Below are 17535 nucleotides of genomic sequence, written 5' to 3' on the forward strand. Positions count from 1 at the left end.
GTCCTTTGATCTCCACACATGCACAACAGCATGCACATGCCCACATACATACATACCGTACATACATGCAGAGTTATGCATACATACATGTAATATTAAAAAAATAAGTCAGGTGGAGAGCAATAGAAGAAAGACATCTGACATCAGCCTCTGCATCGACACATACATAAATCCTCTAAGAGAAAGGTAGTAAAACCAGTCTTCTCGTAGATGACTGGATGTGAGCAGTACAAATGAAAGACAACCCCCTGCTTTATCCACAGTATAATAATGCCAACTAGAGCACAGCTTCGGGCCGTTCCCTGGGTGATGATACAGAGTGAAGAGAGCACTCTCCCCGAGGCAGTCAGACCCAGGGAAGTGAAAATGGTCACATCTCTAGAGGCAATTCAGTGGTATTTCTGAAATGTACAGTGTATACCAAGTGAGCTGGGGCCCAAACATTTAGGAATATCCCTATAGAAATAGAGTTTTACACACATGTACAAGGGTATATCTATGAGTTCATGCCTTTTAACATTGTTTTGTTTAGATAAAGCAGCTCGAGTATACATCAAAGAATTACATAAATTGTAATCCCTTCTTCTGTGAAAGTAGGAGTAGGAGGAGTACTTCTGTGGAGTAGGCCCATAGGAACTCACATGTAAAGGCGCCATGGGATACTGCTGCCTGGGAAGTGGGACAGAACATGCCGGGCACTCAGAAGTCAAGTTCAAGGATGGCCTGGGCTAAATAGCGAAACCTTGTCTCAAAGGAGTAGGAGCCAGTGAGGCAGCTCTTTGGAAAACACATTCGCCAGCAAGCTTGACAAGCTGGATTTGATCCCCGGCCCCACATGGTAGAAGGACAGAACAGATTCCTGCGTTTCCTCTGGCTTCCATACACATGCATATAGCACATGTCCTTATATACACAGCCACATATGCTCACAAAATAAAGGCAGTTCTTTTCTTTTTAATTTAAAAAAAAAAGAAAATGAAAAGAGAGCTAGAAGTCAAAATCCAAAATTATTCCAGTTTAAGCTATAATGATAGTTATCAGAATGTATTTTTGTACATGTAGAAAGCTATACGGGGAAAAAAAATATACCATACATCCCCCTCCCCTCTGCCTGAAGGGACTGAGCACAGAATGCAAACATGTGGGTCTGTAGTCATCACCGGATTAAACAGTTGGAGCCAGTTGTGAGGTGTGACCTTGCCAGGTTTTCCTAGTCAGGACCATGAATGAAGGGCCTTGGACTTTGGGTTTCATGGACTCAAAATATCAAGTCTCTGTTTTAGTCTCAAGCCAGCCTCTTTTGGCCCCTTAACAAATTTCAGTGACCCCTGTCACCGTGGCTGAGTCCCCAGCAAGTGCAGGGCGAACCTGTCGTGAGTAATTGAAAGCAGCCTCCTGCGTCATCTGCTCAGAAATCTGTGTGCTGGCTAAATCGAACTTAAAATTCCTTTTTGAACTCCCTAGAACTTAGGAACAATGTTTTGTTTTAGAGTTGAGGGTTCTGTTGTGCTCACACAACCTTATTTCCTACCATGGAATCTCCAAAACCTTCTGGAAGCTTCCACGGGCCATGTTCCCTCAGAGTCCAGCAAGAGGCCTGTGGATGATGTTCTAGTTTCTGTAACCCCTGGCGAGGATTGGGCACAGAATAGTCTCAGCTGAAGAGGCCATGAGCTGACTGAGAGGACCATGGCAGGGGGTTGGTAATCCACCCTCCTACTCCAATCCTGACTTGATTTCTCCACAACTTAGTAAAATATCTTAGCAAGATGCTCTACTCACTCATAAACCTCATGACCCCCGACCCTCAGTGTGAGGACTGCCCTGGTCACTGTGACAGTCATCCAGAGTATTCCGGTCTTTCCTGGATTGTCAGACTTGGTGAGTAAAAGTGGAAACATACAGTTAAATTTGAGAATCAGGTAGCAACAAGTGAAAAGCATGACCCTGGCATTATTTGGGAATTCTTACAGTGAACAGCCATAATCAGTTGCTAACCTAAAACTCAAATGGAGCTGTGTCCTGTACTGTAGCCAGCACCCCTTCTCTCTTGAAGCTTCCAGGTATAGGTGCACAGCAGCAGAAGCATTGTTAGGGCCCTGCCAGGCCCCACCCCTGCCTTTCCCCCATTCACCTCTCCTTTTCCCCACTTTGCTCTCACTCCCAATTAAATATACATAGCTGAGTGTAGGATATAATTACTATTAGGGTTTGTGTTAATGTGGGAATCTGACTTTTTGAGAGCATGTTGGCTTTTCTTTTTCTTTTTTTTTTTTTTTTTTTTTTTTTTTGATAAGTAAGTGGCCTTCAGTTCACTTTTAGCCCTGTGAGTCACTGACCTTCACCTTGAGGAGGAAGGAAGACTCATATCCAGGATGAGCTCATGTGCAGCCTCCTAGAACAGATGCCACTGGGGAAGGTGGGAGTGGATGGGACTGAAGGGAGGAGGGGAATGCTGTAGACTATAATGGGGGCATAGAAGAGACTAATGGTGTGGGGGGAGATTCCCACTAAGTTGGCCTGTCGGAGAAGAAGTCTTAGACACCTCCGGCCAACCAGGGACATCTTGCCCTCCTGCTGTTTATGATTCCCTCCTAGCCTTCTGATTTCGAGTTCTGACTCCTTCCAAACCCTAGACCGTCCACTCTAGACCTCCCTTCCTCAGGACCTGCTGCTCTCCTTGACTGCCCTGCACGCTGCAGCTCTCCCTCCCTCTTCCCCAGCAGCACAGGGCAGGCAGGGCTGGCTCCTCCCCGGGAAGCGCTCGGGCTGGAAAGGAGTTCCCAGATAGGATAAGGACCTGCAGTCAGAAGTTACTCCCTTCTGACCTCATTGACACTTCTGTGTGTCCGGTTCAGCCTCTGTAAGATGAGGTGGTCCCACATCTCACAGAACATCTGCATTTAAAACAAGCGCTAAAGATGAGCAGGGCTCCATCTCCAGCCCAAATGCCAGACGGCATCTGTTAATGCGGGAAGGTCAAGGCTTTTCTCTCCGTTGTAAACTCCTGTTTATTTGCTGAATTTGAGATCCTTAGCACATGGATTTTGGAAGTCTCCTTTTTTCTGTTGTGAATTTAGGGACTTCTGAGGTTTGTTCCTGTCTCTTTCAGACAGGAAATGAGTGGAAGGGGCTGAAAGACTAGGTCTAGCCCTTCAATTTCTTGCTATATTTCAGAAGTGGCTTGATGTTTGTGATGATGGCAAGGTGTCTTTTTTTTTTAAGTCATTTTTTTTAACATTTATTTATTTATTATGTATACATCATACAGCTTTCTGCCTGCATGTATGCACCTGCAGGCCAGAAGAGGGCACCAGACCTGATTACAGATGGTTGTGAGCCACCATGTGGTTGCTGGGAATTGAACTCAGGACCTCTGGAAGAGCAGTCAGTGCTCTTAACCTCTAAGCCATCTCTCCAGCCCCGCAAGGTGTCTTTTTGACTCTAAAAGAGGCTTTGGGGTGAATTTGAGTGCCATTCTTGCCAAACAACGAAATTACCCAAAAAATCTGATAGCAGCTCTCCTGCCTTTGATGGGAATGAAATGATCACCTGACTCACTGGAGGCCTAAGGCTTTCTGCTGAACAAAGTCCTACAGAGCTGGTTAGTGCTCCACCTCACTGGAGATGGAGAGTGAGGTTAAGAACCCAAGGTACCACTGTGTGTGGGAATCTGAAGGTGAGAGGCACAGCATTCTGGCTCCCATACTGGCTCCTGTAGACATCCTCTTGCTTACAGGGTCTCAGCATGGAGAATGGGCAGCAACAGAGCCTAAGGAGAGAAGCTCTTGGCCACCTTACACTTAGCACTTATGCTAGCCCTGACCCATACCTCCAAAGGGCCCACATTGAGCAACAGCCACACCTGTGAAAACTCATGTCGGGGATAGAAGGCAGATTAGGATCAAAGCCTCCTGTAATGCAAGAATTTCTCAGCAGCTGTATTCCCTTAATAATTATGGTTTGGAACTTTGCCAGGAAGCAAAACCATTTAGCATGCCATATGTAACAATGAACACTTTTCTGTACTCATAATGGTCCCTGTGCAGAGCAAATAAGCACCTTGAACAAAGGTAGGAGATTTATATGTGTGCATAAAATAACCTGCACCTACATTAAACCTAACATGTTTCCAGAGAAGAACGTGGTACTTCCCACTACGCAGTGCCTAGTTTATGAGTGAGTAGGACAAAGGCCACACACTCTGCTCCTTCTCCTTCCTCCTGCCTTAGAAGTTGTAGTAGTAGCTGTTGTAGTAGCTGTTGTAGTAGTAGCTGCTGTTGTAGTAGTAGTTGTAGTAGGGGCTGTTGTAGTTGTAATAGTAGCTGTTGTAGTTGTAGTCGCTGTTGTAGTAGTTGTAGTAGTAGCTGTTGTAGTAGTTGTAGTAGCAGCAGTAGTATATTTTTGTTTGAAAAAATCTACCACCATTCTAGGTAAAGCAGTACGCTAACTGCAGAAATCTTTTGTGGTGTGTGGCTGTTGACATGAGAAGCCAGACTGAGTGAGAGGGTAGAAAGAGCGAGTTCAGGCCCCGAGGACTGAGGAGAAAGGAGCGAACGCTAGAAGCCCTGTTCTCTGCAGCAGTAGAGGCTGAGATCCTGGTTTGTAGAGTTTGTCACTGGAAGAAGGGAAAGAGGAGGGGCTCTTCAGAGGAGAGACCGTTAGAGCTGAACCTGAACAGATGAGCAGAAGAGGGCTGGTCAGTCACATTTTGTCAGAACACCAGAGAACGGAAAGAGCAAACTGGAAGTGGGGTAAGCCTGCCCCTGTGAGGGACAGGGCGTCTTGTCCTAAAAGTTCCATAATCTCCCCATTCAGCACCACCAACAGGGGACCAAGTGTTAAAGTACACAAGCCTGTGGAGGTCATTATGGACTTTAATCCATATGACTGTAGCCATAAACCAAAACAAACTCTTCCTTCCGGTGTTACATCACAGCAACAGAAAAGTAAGGCAGAAGCTGGCTCCAAAGAACGGAGTTGTGGCTGTGAAGAACTTGACCATGGTTTTTTTTTTTTTTTTTTAAAGATTTATTTATTTATTATATATAAGTACACTGTAGCTGTCTTCAGATACACCAGAAGAGGGCATCGGATCTCTTTACAGATGGTTGTGAGCCACCATGTGGTTGCTGGGAATTGAACTCATGACCTCTGGAAGAGCAGTCGGGTGCTCTTAACCGCTGAGCCATCTCTCCAGCCCCGACCATGGTTTTTTTTGTTTGGTTGGTTTTTGTTTTGTTTTTTTGAGAAATGGGTAAGATTTTGGAACTGTAGACTAGAAAGCAATAAAAGGAAGGGTGTCTTAACAGGGCAGACCAGTAGTAGTGCTGAGAGCGGTGCAGAGGCTCAGCTGATGAGATTTTAGAAGAGAACGGGTCTTTATTCACAACTAGACTAGGGGCAAAGAATCTGGTTGCTTTCTGCCCATGTACTAAGAACTTACTTGGAAAAAATTTAAATGTAATGGGCTAATTTCCTTGATGGAGGGAAATTTCAGGACAGAAAATGTCCACATTATAATGTTGAGTCTATGGCATGGCCATCACTGATGGCTCGTATGCAGATCAAAATTGAGAAGGTAAGTGGGACAGGAAAAAGTGCAAACTACAAACCTTCAGAGGAAAAGGCACTGGAGCTTAAAGGCACAGTGCAACTGTGCTAAAGACAGTCTGATAGTAATTGCTAAAACTGGATAAGAAGAGGTCCCCTGCTGTACTGGAATAGTAAGAAAGGCTCCCCAAGGGGCATTCAGCTTACAATAGAATCCCAGCAGTTCTCTGCTTTTACAAAGCACCTGTATACACACTAGCTTGCTGCTAGTGTGAGTAGAGGAGGTGAAGGTTCATCCCAAAAGGCTAGTCAAACATGTTATTGTTGTCCATGTGTTACTATGTTTGGCGTCTTGAAATCTTTGAAACCAAAGCCTTAGATAATACCAGACTTGAAGCTGCAAAATTTGCTGTTTGCCCTACTGGGTTTTAGTCTTAAGCCTAGTTTTTCCTCACTGCCCCTTTCCTCCCTTTTCAAATGGGAATGAATGTATATTCTGTACCATTCTATGTTAGGATTACATAAGTTGTGTTTTAATTTTATTTTTGAGACTTAAGACAGACCTTGAACTTAAGAATATTGGAGTTACGGTGGGAAGGATGGTGAAAGCAGACACCAGCAAGGACATCTTCCTGGGTGTTAAAGACACGGATCTGTAGGTCTAGACCGAGAGGAAGACTTGCTCATCAGGGTGAACTGCGAAGGGAAAGGGGTTGTCTAAAAATGGCAAAGGAGAATGCCAGGGTATCCCAATCAGAGGCCAAGAGAAGAAGATATAGCCCCGACTAGAAAGTTAAGAGTACAGTGGCTTCTGCCAGGAGGAAGAGGGGATACAGAAAAGATGATAAAACTAATGGATGAGTTCCCAGCAGAACAGATTGAGAACTGTTTTCATAATATCTTCCCCTCCCCACAGAGATCAAAACCTGGGCTTCACACATGCTAAACAAACGCCTATTCCTGAGCCTTCTGCAGCTGTGTAATAGCCTTTTAAGTTCACTGTTCCCTAGGCCTGGGGACATTCTAAAAGCAGAATGAGCTAGGAAGTGGAAACACAGTTTAACAGAGGACTCCTGAGAATGCCAGTAGAGGGAGGCTCCCTGCCCTCATTCACAGTGTAGGCTGGCCCAGGACTCTGGCTGGATTGAAACATGCAGCTCCCCAGAAGCTATACATATCTCTAGGAAGCATGCAGTTCTTCAGTTGTTCTGATGAAGACTACTGAACAACTAAGCTGACAGAGAGAGGACCCAAAGGCTCAGCAAATGGCTCAAAGGGGACGGAAAAGACACCAGCCAGCTTCAAGGCTGCCTCTCTTCCAGGAATGCTCCCTCGTATGGTCGTGTTCAGCATTTTGTGTGTGGAGTCAGGCAACAGTCTTCCTATAGGCTTCCATGAAAAGGGCCAGCTAAAAGCAGGGGCAATGAGATAGAAACCAGAGAAGTGCATCTGTCATCTCAGAGAAGAGACTGACTGCTCCCTGCAGCTCAGTGATACAACCCTGCTTGGCCTGGAGCTCCATTCCTCTGGGCTAGCTTCCACCTGAGGCTGGTGAGCACAGGTGACTTCAAATGTGAAAGCCCTTGCTTTATTCCTGACTGGGATGAAGTACAGAAAGCAGCTTTGCTCCAGGCTGTGCAGATGGCCCTCCTGGGCTCACACATACTCCAGTCCTCCTCGCCCCTAGACTGTCTGATCTGAGCCCAGGCCCTGGCCAACAAGGAGGAGGGTTAGCTTCCCCCCGCCCCCGCCCCCATTTTCACTTCTTTTTTGGTTGTTCTAAGATAGAATCTAAAACATCATGCCTGCCAAACAGACCCTACCCCTAAATTCTATATCCAGGCTACTTTTTTTAGGACTATGTCCCAAGGAGCAGTGTTAATTGAACAGGGTACTTTCTTAAGCACCCATCTTCCGCGACTGTCTCAGGGCACAGACTTCAGTTATCTAGGGTCCTCTTTTCTGGCCATGTTCTCTGCCACATTTCCTTTTTTTTTTTTTTAAGATTTATTTTTATGAGTATGGGGTAGCTGTCTTCATACACACCAGAAGGCATCAGATCTCATTAGATCTCATTACAGATGGTTATGAGTCACCATGTGGTTGCTGGGAATCAAACTCAGGATCTCTGGAAGAACAATCAATGCTCTTAACCGCTGAGCCATCTCCCCACCCCCTGCTACATTTCCTTAGAGCTCCTTTCTTCGAGATGTAAATTATATAACAAAATTATAAACATTTTAGAGACTGAGAGAGGGTTCAGCAGTTCAGAGCATTTGTCCTGGCAGAGGACCCTCGTGGTGGCTCTACAACCGTCTGAAATTATAGTTCCAGAGGAGCCAACACATAAGGTATCCATGCTGCATGTCCATGCAGGCAAAGCACTCACACGTATAAAGTTAAGAAATAAACCCAGGGCTGGAGAGACGGCTGTTGTTCCGAGGTTCCAGGTTCAATTCCCAGCAACTGCACGGTGGCTCACAGTCATCTGTAATGGAACCTGATTTCCTCTTTGGGTCTGTCTGAAGACAGCTCACTCATATACATATAAATAAATCAGTAATTTAAACATAATAAAAACTAAATCTAAAATATGATTTTGACTAAACTCTTTTTAAACCTTCTCTGTTATGGAGGGTAGAGAGTGCCCTGCCATAGATTGCATGTGGAGTGGAGAAGACCTTTATGTGGGATCAAGGGATCAAGCTCAGGTTGTCAAGCTTAAGGCAGGCATCCCTATACACTGAGCTGTCTCACCAGCCCAAAATTAACCATTTGAGAGCAAATGTCGGTGACATTTAATACACCTGCAGTATTATACAGTCATCTCTGCTGCCCAGCTCCAGAACATTTTTATCACTCTTCTGGAAAAAAAAATACAGCCAGTAAGCAGCCCCTGAAGACCAGCAGTCTGTCTCCGTGAGTCTGCCTTCTCTAGACACTTCATATAACTGACCCATAGAATATGCACTTGTGCTTGGCTTTATTAATAATGCTTATATAAGGCACACCCACTTTGTAGTCTGAATCAAGCACTTTCTTTTTGGGTCTAAGCTATATTCCTTTGTCTAGCTTTACCATGTTTTGTTTCTATATTCATCTGCTAGTGAGTGGACATTGGTTGTTAAGAGCTTCTCTGACTGTCCCTGTGCACATTGTTGTTTGAGTCCCAGGTCTCTGGTTATGTACTTGATAGTGGAGTTTCAGATCACCCGGCATGTATGTTTTAATTCCTGCAAGATACTGGATGTCTTTCTCCACGGACATTCTTCCTAAGTCAGTCCTGACAAAGCACAGCAGGCATACTGCTCTGTACCCCTAAACACTGGCAGTCAACACATTGTCCTAACTGCTAGATCTAGGAAGAACCCAAAAGAATAAAGGCAAGCTACAAAAATCTCCTTAGATGAAGAAGCTCCGAAGAGATGACAGTAAGCAGACAAGGTGGAAGTGGGAGACAGCACGTTGACATGATGTGATGTTTCTGGAGAAGGTTTGACTAGGCCAGAGAGCTGAACTGAGCAGCAGATGGGCTCACAGCCCAGAGAGCTACAGAGTTCCATAGCAAGAGCAGCCACTGAGGCTCAGTGAGGCCCAATTCGGTCAGGGCTGCCTTTGTTTGTGGGATGGTTTAGGTTGGGTTTGGTTAGTTGGTTGGTTGATTGGTTGGTTGGTTGGTTTTTGAGGCAGTCTCACATAGCCCTAGTTGATCCTGAACTCCTGGTCTTCCCACCTCAGTCTCACAAGTACAGAGATGACAGGTTTGGCCACCATAAGCTAGGTCAGGGCTACTTTGACAGGAAAGGGAATAGCTTTGAATCAAGGAGGATGATCTAGAAACCAGGAAACTGGTGAGAACCCAGCATTGTTTCTAGAGCAGGAGGAGTAAGGAAGAGGCAAAGCAGCTTCGGTGGGACAGAGCTGGGGCAAATCTGCAGGGGTTGCAGGCCCTCATTTTTGAAACGCACAAGCCAGGACAAAAGATGAGGCCATTGCCAGGCAAGAACGAATGAAAGTGCAGTAGAGGCGAGGGCTTAGGAGAGCCCCTGAGAACCCCAAGGCACAGCACTTGCACAGCCAAGCAGTCCTGAGGGCTGCGGAGCAGGCCAGGCTGCCCCTTCCAAGTGAGGACCAGACATACAGTGGTTGGCCGCCTCCCTCCTTCAAGCCTACATACATTCCAGAATAACATCAGTGCTCTGACCTCATCATTAACCTAGAGGACGCTGCGACTTCGTCAAAACAAATTATAATCTAACTATACTAACCTGGATTACTTTTTAAGTAATTTTTAAGAAATGACTTATCATAACTTCATGAGGCCAATTTAACTCCTAGACCAATTTTCTGTAGAGGACAGGAATGAGTCCAGATCCCATGGTTTCCCTCATGATCTTGAATAGCAATTCCTCTATGTGTAAATTCAGTAAGGGGAAAAAACTCTTAGCTTTGTCAGAATTTGTAGTCACGACTAGATTTTCTGGCTCCCATTTGTGGACTGTGTCTGACTTACCTTACGTTCTTTAACACCAAGTCTTAGCCCTGGGTGCATACTGCTATGCTTAGCTTTCATTGTCACTACTAAAATAACTTCTGGTCACTGTGACTATAGTGTGCTATGGTCACAGTCAGAAACAAGACAGTGATAGGAAGAGGGGGTGCTTTTCCCTGGGCGCAGGGTCTGAACCCTTCTTACTCTAAACCCAGCCTTAAAGCAGGGTACGATTAATTTACACCTATAACAGGTCTTAGACAGCTAAGGCCAGAGCATAAAGCAGTAAACTTTGAGAACACTGGGTTGATCTCACTCATGAGGAAAGGAAAGGACACCACACCCACATGGAAATACATGTATGCACCCTGGACCTTTTGACCCTTCTTTCTGTTCAGCTGGCCTCTCTGTTGCCCTCCTCAGATTTAGTACTTCTTTCATGCCTTGTTCTTGAAGATTTTTATGTCTTCCTTGCTTCTCTTCCCTCTCCTAGGACTTCTGCAGGCTCAGCTCCCATTTCCAGCAGCCTAGGGCCATGTCAGCATGTAGACATCAGGCCTCAGGGAGGGAGACCCTTTTTTAGGACAGCTGATAGGAATAGGGGTGACATGAGACAGAGAAGGGTATTAAGAAGGGGTGTGAGCATAAATTCAGTTTCAAGATAGAAAATCCCTAAGGCAGAGACTGTGGCTTAGTGGTGGGTCACTTGGCCAGCATCTACAAGCTTCTGCTCAGACTGGGAGCAGTGATTTCCAGAGAACAGAATCATAGATACTTAACATTTCAAACTGTGTTTCTAAATCCTTTTATTACATTTTTAAAAGACTTACTCTGTGTGTGTGTGTGTGTGTGTGTGTGTGTGTGTACACATACATACATACATACATACATACATACATACATACATACTGTAGCTGTCTTCAGACACACCAGAAGAGGGCATCAGATCCCATTACAGATGATGTGAGCCACCATGTGGTTGAGGTTGGGGTCAGATTGCCATTCTGTGGAAATCACTTTTGGGCAGAGTAGCACAAGCTATCTGCCATCCTCAGAGCTGTAGGCATGGGACCCTTGGGTATGTATGTATGTATAGGTAATGGTCAGGGTTAGGGATTTATTTAGCTCAGTGGTAGAGCGCTTGCCTAGCAAGCGCAAGGCCCTGGGTTCGGTCCCCAGCTCCAAAAGAAAAAAAGAAAAAAAGAAAAAAAAAAAGGTAATGGTCACCTGAAGGAAGGCTGAACTGATTCAAGCCAGAAGATTGCCATGTGTGGAACACCAAGTGCAGGCCCAAGTGTTCTGAGTTGGGTTCAGTTCTCTACTTACCAGGGCCATCTCTCCAGCCCAGCTGCATCCATTTCTTTAAATTGGGAGCCACTCTGGAGGCAGAGACAGGTGGTTATCTGTGAGTTCAAGGCCATCCTGTTGTACATAGCAAGTTCCAGGTCACTCAGAGCAACACAGTGTAATCCTGTCTCAAAAATAAAGAATAAAATTAAATAAATAAGAATAAATAAATAAAGTTGAAGAGGGAACTCAGATGTTTGAAATGAATTTTTTTCTAAATTATTATTTCAGCATTTAAAGGGTTTTCAGGGAGTCAGCTAGAGAAGCGTCTCAATGGTTAAAGCACATGCAGCTTTTCCACAGGACTGCAGTTCAGATCCAACATGCTGCGCCCCTCATAGCTAACTGCCTACAACTTAAATCCCAGGAGAGCCAACACCCTCTTCTGGTCCCCAAGGGCACCCAAAAGCACATATACGGACACACATATACACAGTCACACACATACAAATAAATAAGAGTAAATCTTTTTAAAAAATCATTTTTAAATAATCTATTCTGTAAAATTAAAGGAACCAGACATCATAAGCCACACCTGTAATCCCAATACTATAGAGGCAGAAAAATCATGAGACTCAGGCCATTTTAATGTAATGGGTTTGAGGCCAGCCTAGACTACAGTGAGATCCTGTCTTTAAAAAAACAAAACAAACAAAAAACAGTAAGAGGAGGGGAGGGGTTGCTAGGGCAGTTGGTTTCCATTACAGATTAAAAACAAAACCATTCCCACCCAGATCAGAACATCTATGCAGGTCACATTACAAAGAGAGGACTGCAGAAACTTTTGGGAACCTAGGCCATTGGTGTCATTTAAAAAAAAAAAAAAAAAAAAAAAAAAAAGGTAGGGGGCTGGAGAGATGGCTCAGAGGTTAAGAGCACTGTCTGCTCTTCCAGAGGTCCTGAGTTCAATTCCCAGCAACCACATGGTGGCTCACAACCATCTGTAAAGAGATCCGATGCCCTCTTCTGGTGTATCTGAAGTCAGCAACAGTGTACTCATATACATGAAATAAATAAATCTTTTTTTTTTAAAGATTTATTTATTTATTATATATAAGTACACTGTAGCTGTCTTCAGATACACCAGAAGAGGGCATCGGATCTCTTTACAGATGGTTGTGAGCCACCATGTGGTTGCTGGGAATTGAACTCAGGACCTCTGGAAGAGCAGTCGGGTGCTCTTAACCGCTGAGCCATCTCTCCAGCCCGAAATAAATAAATCTTTAAAAAAAAAAACAGGTAAAAAATTAAACAAAATCGAAAGTGTAATATTTGAAAAGGTTTTTGTACTATTTTCTAAATGTCAAAATAATGGCAGTCTGAGATCCCTTCAGACCTGGAAACACGTTTCCACCTCTGGGCAGTAGTTTACAGACGGGCTGCTTGTGAGCTATTGCTTTTCTCTCCAAAGGATGTAAAGGGCATGTCGTCAGGGTTCCTTCTCCATATTGGCCCCAGATCCTGGGGACCCTAAAGACATTTGCTATTCTAAGATAAACGCTAGTGAAAGTGTTTTGTGAGATTATGGGTGGGCCCTGCTGACACTGATGTGCCTTACAGAAAGTTAACAGCATCCCCAACTCTCTCACCCCATCACATGCCACCAGCACCACCTCCTAACTGGCAGGCAGACCTCCTCCCCAGAGAGGAGCTTGCTGGGTAAGGGAAGCAAAAGTGAAACTTGAGGCACCCAGAAACAAGCAATGGTAGAAATATGGCTGTCCCTCACACGGAGAGGAGGCTGGAGGCCAGGAAGAGCTGGCGGGAGGACAGTGCCGGTGTCTAGCCACTACCAGACCCTGATGAGTCATAGAGAAGGGCTCAGGAAGAGGTACTCCCAGCTTCTCCTCCTTCCTCCCCTCAGTATCCCAGGGTCTGTTTCCCAGTGTAGGAATCCAACTGGAAGCCCAGTAACTAGGAGACCTGGGTAATGGCATCATAGAGACCAAGATCCCGAGACATCAGGCAGGGCAAAGGCAAAGCACAAATCCAAGGGCAAGCAGCAAAGCACTGGCTAGAGGCAGCTCAGCAGCAATCCAGAGCCTGGGCTGCACAACCAGGCTGCCTGTCACCCACTGCCTGCAGTCTCCACCTACGTACTCCCCCAGCATCAACAGCCTGAGTGCTGCTGTGACCTCATTCTTACAGTCTAGGAGTTTTCCCATTAGAGAAACACAAACAAAACAAGCAGGTTGTCTATGTAAGACTGTAATCTAATAGTAATAGTACCTGTTAGAAACCCAGTACACACAAACATGTTTTCTCTCCATATGTTATCTGACCATATCTATAAAGAGAGACAGAGATATATAAAGTGGCCTTTTGAAGTCTTAAGGATTGAACCCAGGCCCTCCTTCAGTGCAAGAAAAGCACTCTCCCACAGAGCAACATCTGCAGCCCTCCCCTGGGACTGCTGAATGGACAGCTCAAGGGAGTTCAGAGCCATGGGCTTCAGCCACAGATCAACCCCTTTACCATTGGTAATCACTGTAAGGGTCCTGAGGCAGGGCTGACTAACCTAAGAGGAAGAAAAGGATATAGTAGATGAAGCCAAAGAGGAGAAGGGAAGGAGGCAGGTGAGAAAAGGGGTATGACCGAAGGACTTGTTGGCCACATTGTCAAGGTGAGGCTGACACTGAGTCTGCTGTTTTCTCATCAGAGGGTCACTTAGTCAAATGTCAAGATGGACAGGGCAAGAACACAGCCCTGTGAATAGTAGTGAGAGAGCAAGAAGTAGGGTGCACAGTTCTCTGCCGTGAGACATGGCCACTGCTCTTCCAGACGAATGTGTCATTTTCCCTGAAACTAAGCTATTCACCCTCTGAGAAAGGACCCGGGTGTTCACTCATGTCTCTCAGTTCCTCACACAGCAGCTGAACAGTACACATTTGTGAGTAGGAAATCACTTAGGTTGATGGGTTATGGGTTGGGAATAGAGAGGTAGTTAATGTGCAGGCCCCCAACACCCTGACCAGTCCCCTAAAGCTGATACAAGCTCCCACAGATGCCTCAAACAAGGGTCTCCAGGGCTACAGAAAACAAGCTCAGGCCTTCACCACTGAGCAGCTCTCCAGTCATCTCCTTGACATCTCAGGGGGGTTGGACAGGAAAGTCACCTGCACTTACTCTGCACTTACTCTGTACTCTCCCTGGGCAAGTCACAACCCTGTCACTCCAGCCCCAGGGCATCCAGTGCCCTCTTCTGGCTCTGCAAGTCCCTGTATGTGTACATACAAGCATGCATGCACACAGGCACGGATGCGCGCACGCACACACACTCCCTCTGCCCCTCCCTCTCTCTCTTTCTCCCTCTCTTCATCTCTCTCTGCATTGCCTTGATCCCCACAGCTTTGTGGTAAGTTTTGAAATGGAAAAAGGAGAGTTCGTAGGTTAAATCCTTAGCTTTTGTTTCTGATTTTCAGGACCCCTTGAGTGTGGTAGGTCCTCAGTGCACTTCCTAACCACACTTGTTGCTTGGCTGCCAGCTTTCTTGTTTCCTTGATGGACTTGCCAACCCGAGTGCTAAGTGGAAAGCCCCTTGCCCTTCTCTAGGCTCCTTCAGAGGCACCGTGGCCAGCAGAGACCCAGCTCTGTGCAGTAGGCTGCATCTGGCCCTTGGAGCAGGAGACCCCACCATCTAATCCAGCATCCTACCTTCCTGGCAGACTCCCTGGTGGTTGTGATCCTCTCCAGGTTCATGTCCAGCCACCCACACACATTCTTTTTGTGTCTATCATTCTCCTACCCCTTCCTAAGGATGACTCATGGCACAGAGGAAAGCCATTTTGTTGTCAGTCTAACCACCTGTGTTACACTAGTGGCATGTCTAATCACACCCATGTGTTCTTTATTAGACCCAACAGATATGTCATCTGAGCTACAGACATTGATTTTACTAGTAAGAGAATTTTGGTTAATGGTATGCAGCCCTGGCTAGCCTGGACCACTATATAGACTAGGCTGGCCTTGAACTCTGGAGCTCTGCCTCCAAAATGCTGTGGTTAATGGTATGTACCTCCATACCTGACCTGGGAAGAAATTCTTATCTTTCCTGCCAAGCTTTCAGTCCTTGCCTTAAGATCAAGGGGGGAAGGGGAGAAGGACCCGAGAAAGAGGGAGGGTGAGAGGAAGAGAGAGAGGAGGAGGAAGAGGAGGATGAAGGGGGAGGAAGAGGAGGATGAAGGGGGAGGGGGAAGAGGAGGAAGGGGGGAGGAGGAAGAGGAAGACAAAGGGGGGAGGAGGAGGAGGTGGGTAGAAAAGTCAGACAGAGGGTAAATTTTTCTGCAATCTCTAGATCAGTTGACCTAATGCTGATCCCATAATACAGGTTTCCATGCATGCCTTTTTACTGAGTAAAAGTGAAAGGCCAGCATGTTGTTCACCTCCACAGACTTCAGAGGAGTTCTCTCACGGTGCCATCCTGCAGGGAAGAGGTAGCCTGCTCCAAGCCGTAATTTAGCACTATACTAACACCAAGGCACAGACTTATGCCTGCCCCAGTGCTGGCTAAAGTGTACAGAACAGTCAGTCAAGGCTCAGAGTAGAGGGATCAGCTCTGTGTCTGCCTAAGGGAGTCGAGGCACTGCTCTATCACTTCCAAGAAGTACTGATCGTGCCGGACAGCCACTAACCTGCCTATCTCATCTTTTAAACAAAAACAACAACTACAACCAAAAATATGCTTCTGCCAGTTCCTGTTGATTTCCTAGTCTTTGCTTCAGATGTGATGTGAAACTGTTGGCAGTTCTGTGACTGTACAGTACTAGCTTCCGCTCTGATATCCTCACGTGCAGACAGAGTTAGTAACACCCAATCCTGAGATGCTGGGGACTGACGATGTGGCTTGCTGGCACAGGACTTGGCTGGCTTGCATAAGGCCCTGGCACCACCAAAAAACCCTAGCTCCTGAAAGGACTGGAGATCAAACACTCAGTAGGACTGCAAGTGCCACAAACCTTCCGTTAGCCTAGCTAACACCTGGGGACCTGGCCTTCTAGTCCATGTTTCAGCCCTTTCCTGGGTGTGCTAAGCAGATTCAACTGGTTGTCAGATGGCCCAGGGCCATTCTCTGAGCTGAGCTGGAACTGTGGATTTGGGAGATAGGAGGGTTCAGTAAAAGTATATCATTAAATGGAAGCACTCGTGCAGGAAGTTCCACAGAGATGTACTCTGAATGGAAAACTTTAAGTCTTGAGGCCCAGGCTCCCTTGTGCTAAGGTGAGAAGGCTTAAACCAATGGTAAAAGTGTCAATACCCCAACCCTGCTCAGAACTCCACATTTGGGAAGACCAGAGAGTCAAGTAAGCAGGGTTCCCCCAAGATACCTACTTCCTCTTTCTATACTTGCTCTTTCAGTACCTCACCCTCGGAAAGCCAGGAAGTCAAGAAGATAAGGAATTTACTATTCATACAACGGCAACAAAATGTCGGCAAAATCCTAGGCTAAGGTCATAGCTCAGTGGTAAAGAATTCATCTGACACATAAAAATCAGGACCAGGGCTGGAGAGATGGCTCAGAGGTTAAGAGCACTGACTGTTCTTCCAGAGGTCCTGAGTTCAATTCCCAGCAACCACATGGTGGCTCACAACCATCTGTAATGGGATCTGATGCCCTCTTCTGGTGTGTCTGAAGACAGAGACAGTGTACTCACATACATACAATAAATAAATCTTTAAAAAAAAATCAAGACCAATATTCAGTGCACCGCTGCATTTGCATGGCTGTGAGATATATAAGGTTTTACATTTCTTTTTTTTTTTTTCTCCCCTCCCATTGTTCCACTCTTTAGTGGACTTTTTTCTTTGGGGGCTGGGGTAGGAGCAGGGGTAACAAATGTTACTTTGTAGCCTCTGCCTCTCTAGTGCAGGAATTACGAGACCCGTCACCACCACGCCCACCCAGCCCCATAGGTTTTACATTTCTAAATGGTGTGAGAGCTGAGATCAGCTCAGGTGGTAGAATGCTTGCCTAGAGTGCTTACCCCAGTGCTGCATAAAACTGGACAGACAGAGTGCCACACATGGATAGTTCCAGGACTTGGTAGCCAAAGGCAGAGGATCTCAAACGATCCAGCTGATCCCTGGCTACAGACAAGCATAGTGGCACATGTCTGTATAGTGGAACATATCTGTATCCCGTGACC

General features: G+C 45.9%; 1 protein-coding gene and 1 long non-coding RNA gene across 11 annotated transcripts in view; one reads left to right on the forward strand and one right to left on the reverse strand.

Moving 5' to 3' along the window:
- Positions 1-11520, reverse strand: part of LOC148005052 (uncharacterized) — a 51803-nt gene extending 40283 nt beyond the window's left edge. For 5 of the 6 annotated variants that reach the window (XR_015622707.1, XR_015622705.1, XR_015622706.1 and 2 more), the window contains exon 1: positions 11372-11520. This is a non-coding gene — a long non-coding RNA (uncharacterized LOC148005052). The remainder of the gene's footprint in view (positions 1-11371) is intronic. The other variant, XR_015622708.1, reaches the window with a different exon arrangement.
- Thada (THADA, armadillo repeat containing) overlaps positions 1-17535 on the forward strand; it is a 300575-nt gene that overhangs the window by 279145 nt on the left and 3895 nt on the right.

Source organism: Rattus norvegicus, chromosome 6 (assembly GCF_021556685.1).
Source record: "Rattus norvegicus strain SHRSP/BbbUtx chromosome 6, alternate assembly SHRSP_T2T, whole genome shotgun sequence".
Taxonomy (NCBI): Eukaryota; Metazoa; Chordata; class Mammalia; order Rodentia; family Muridae; genus Rattus; species Rattus norvegicus.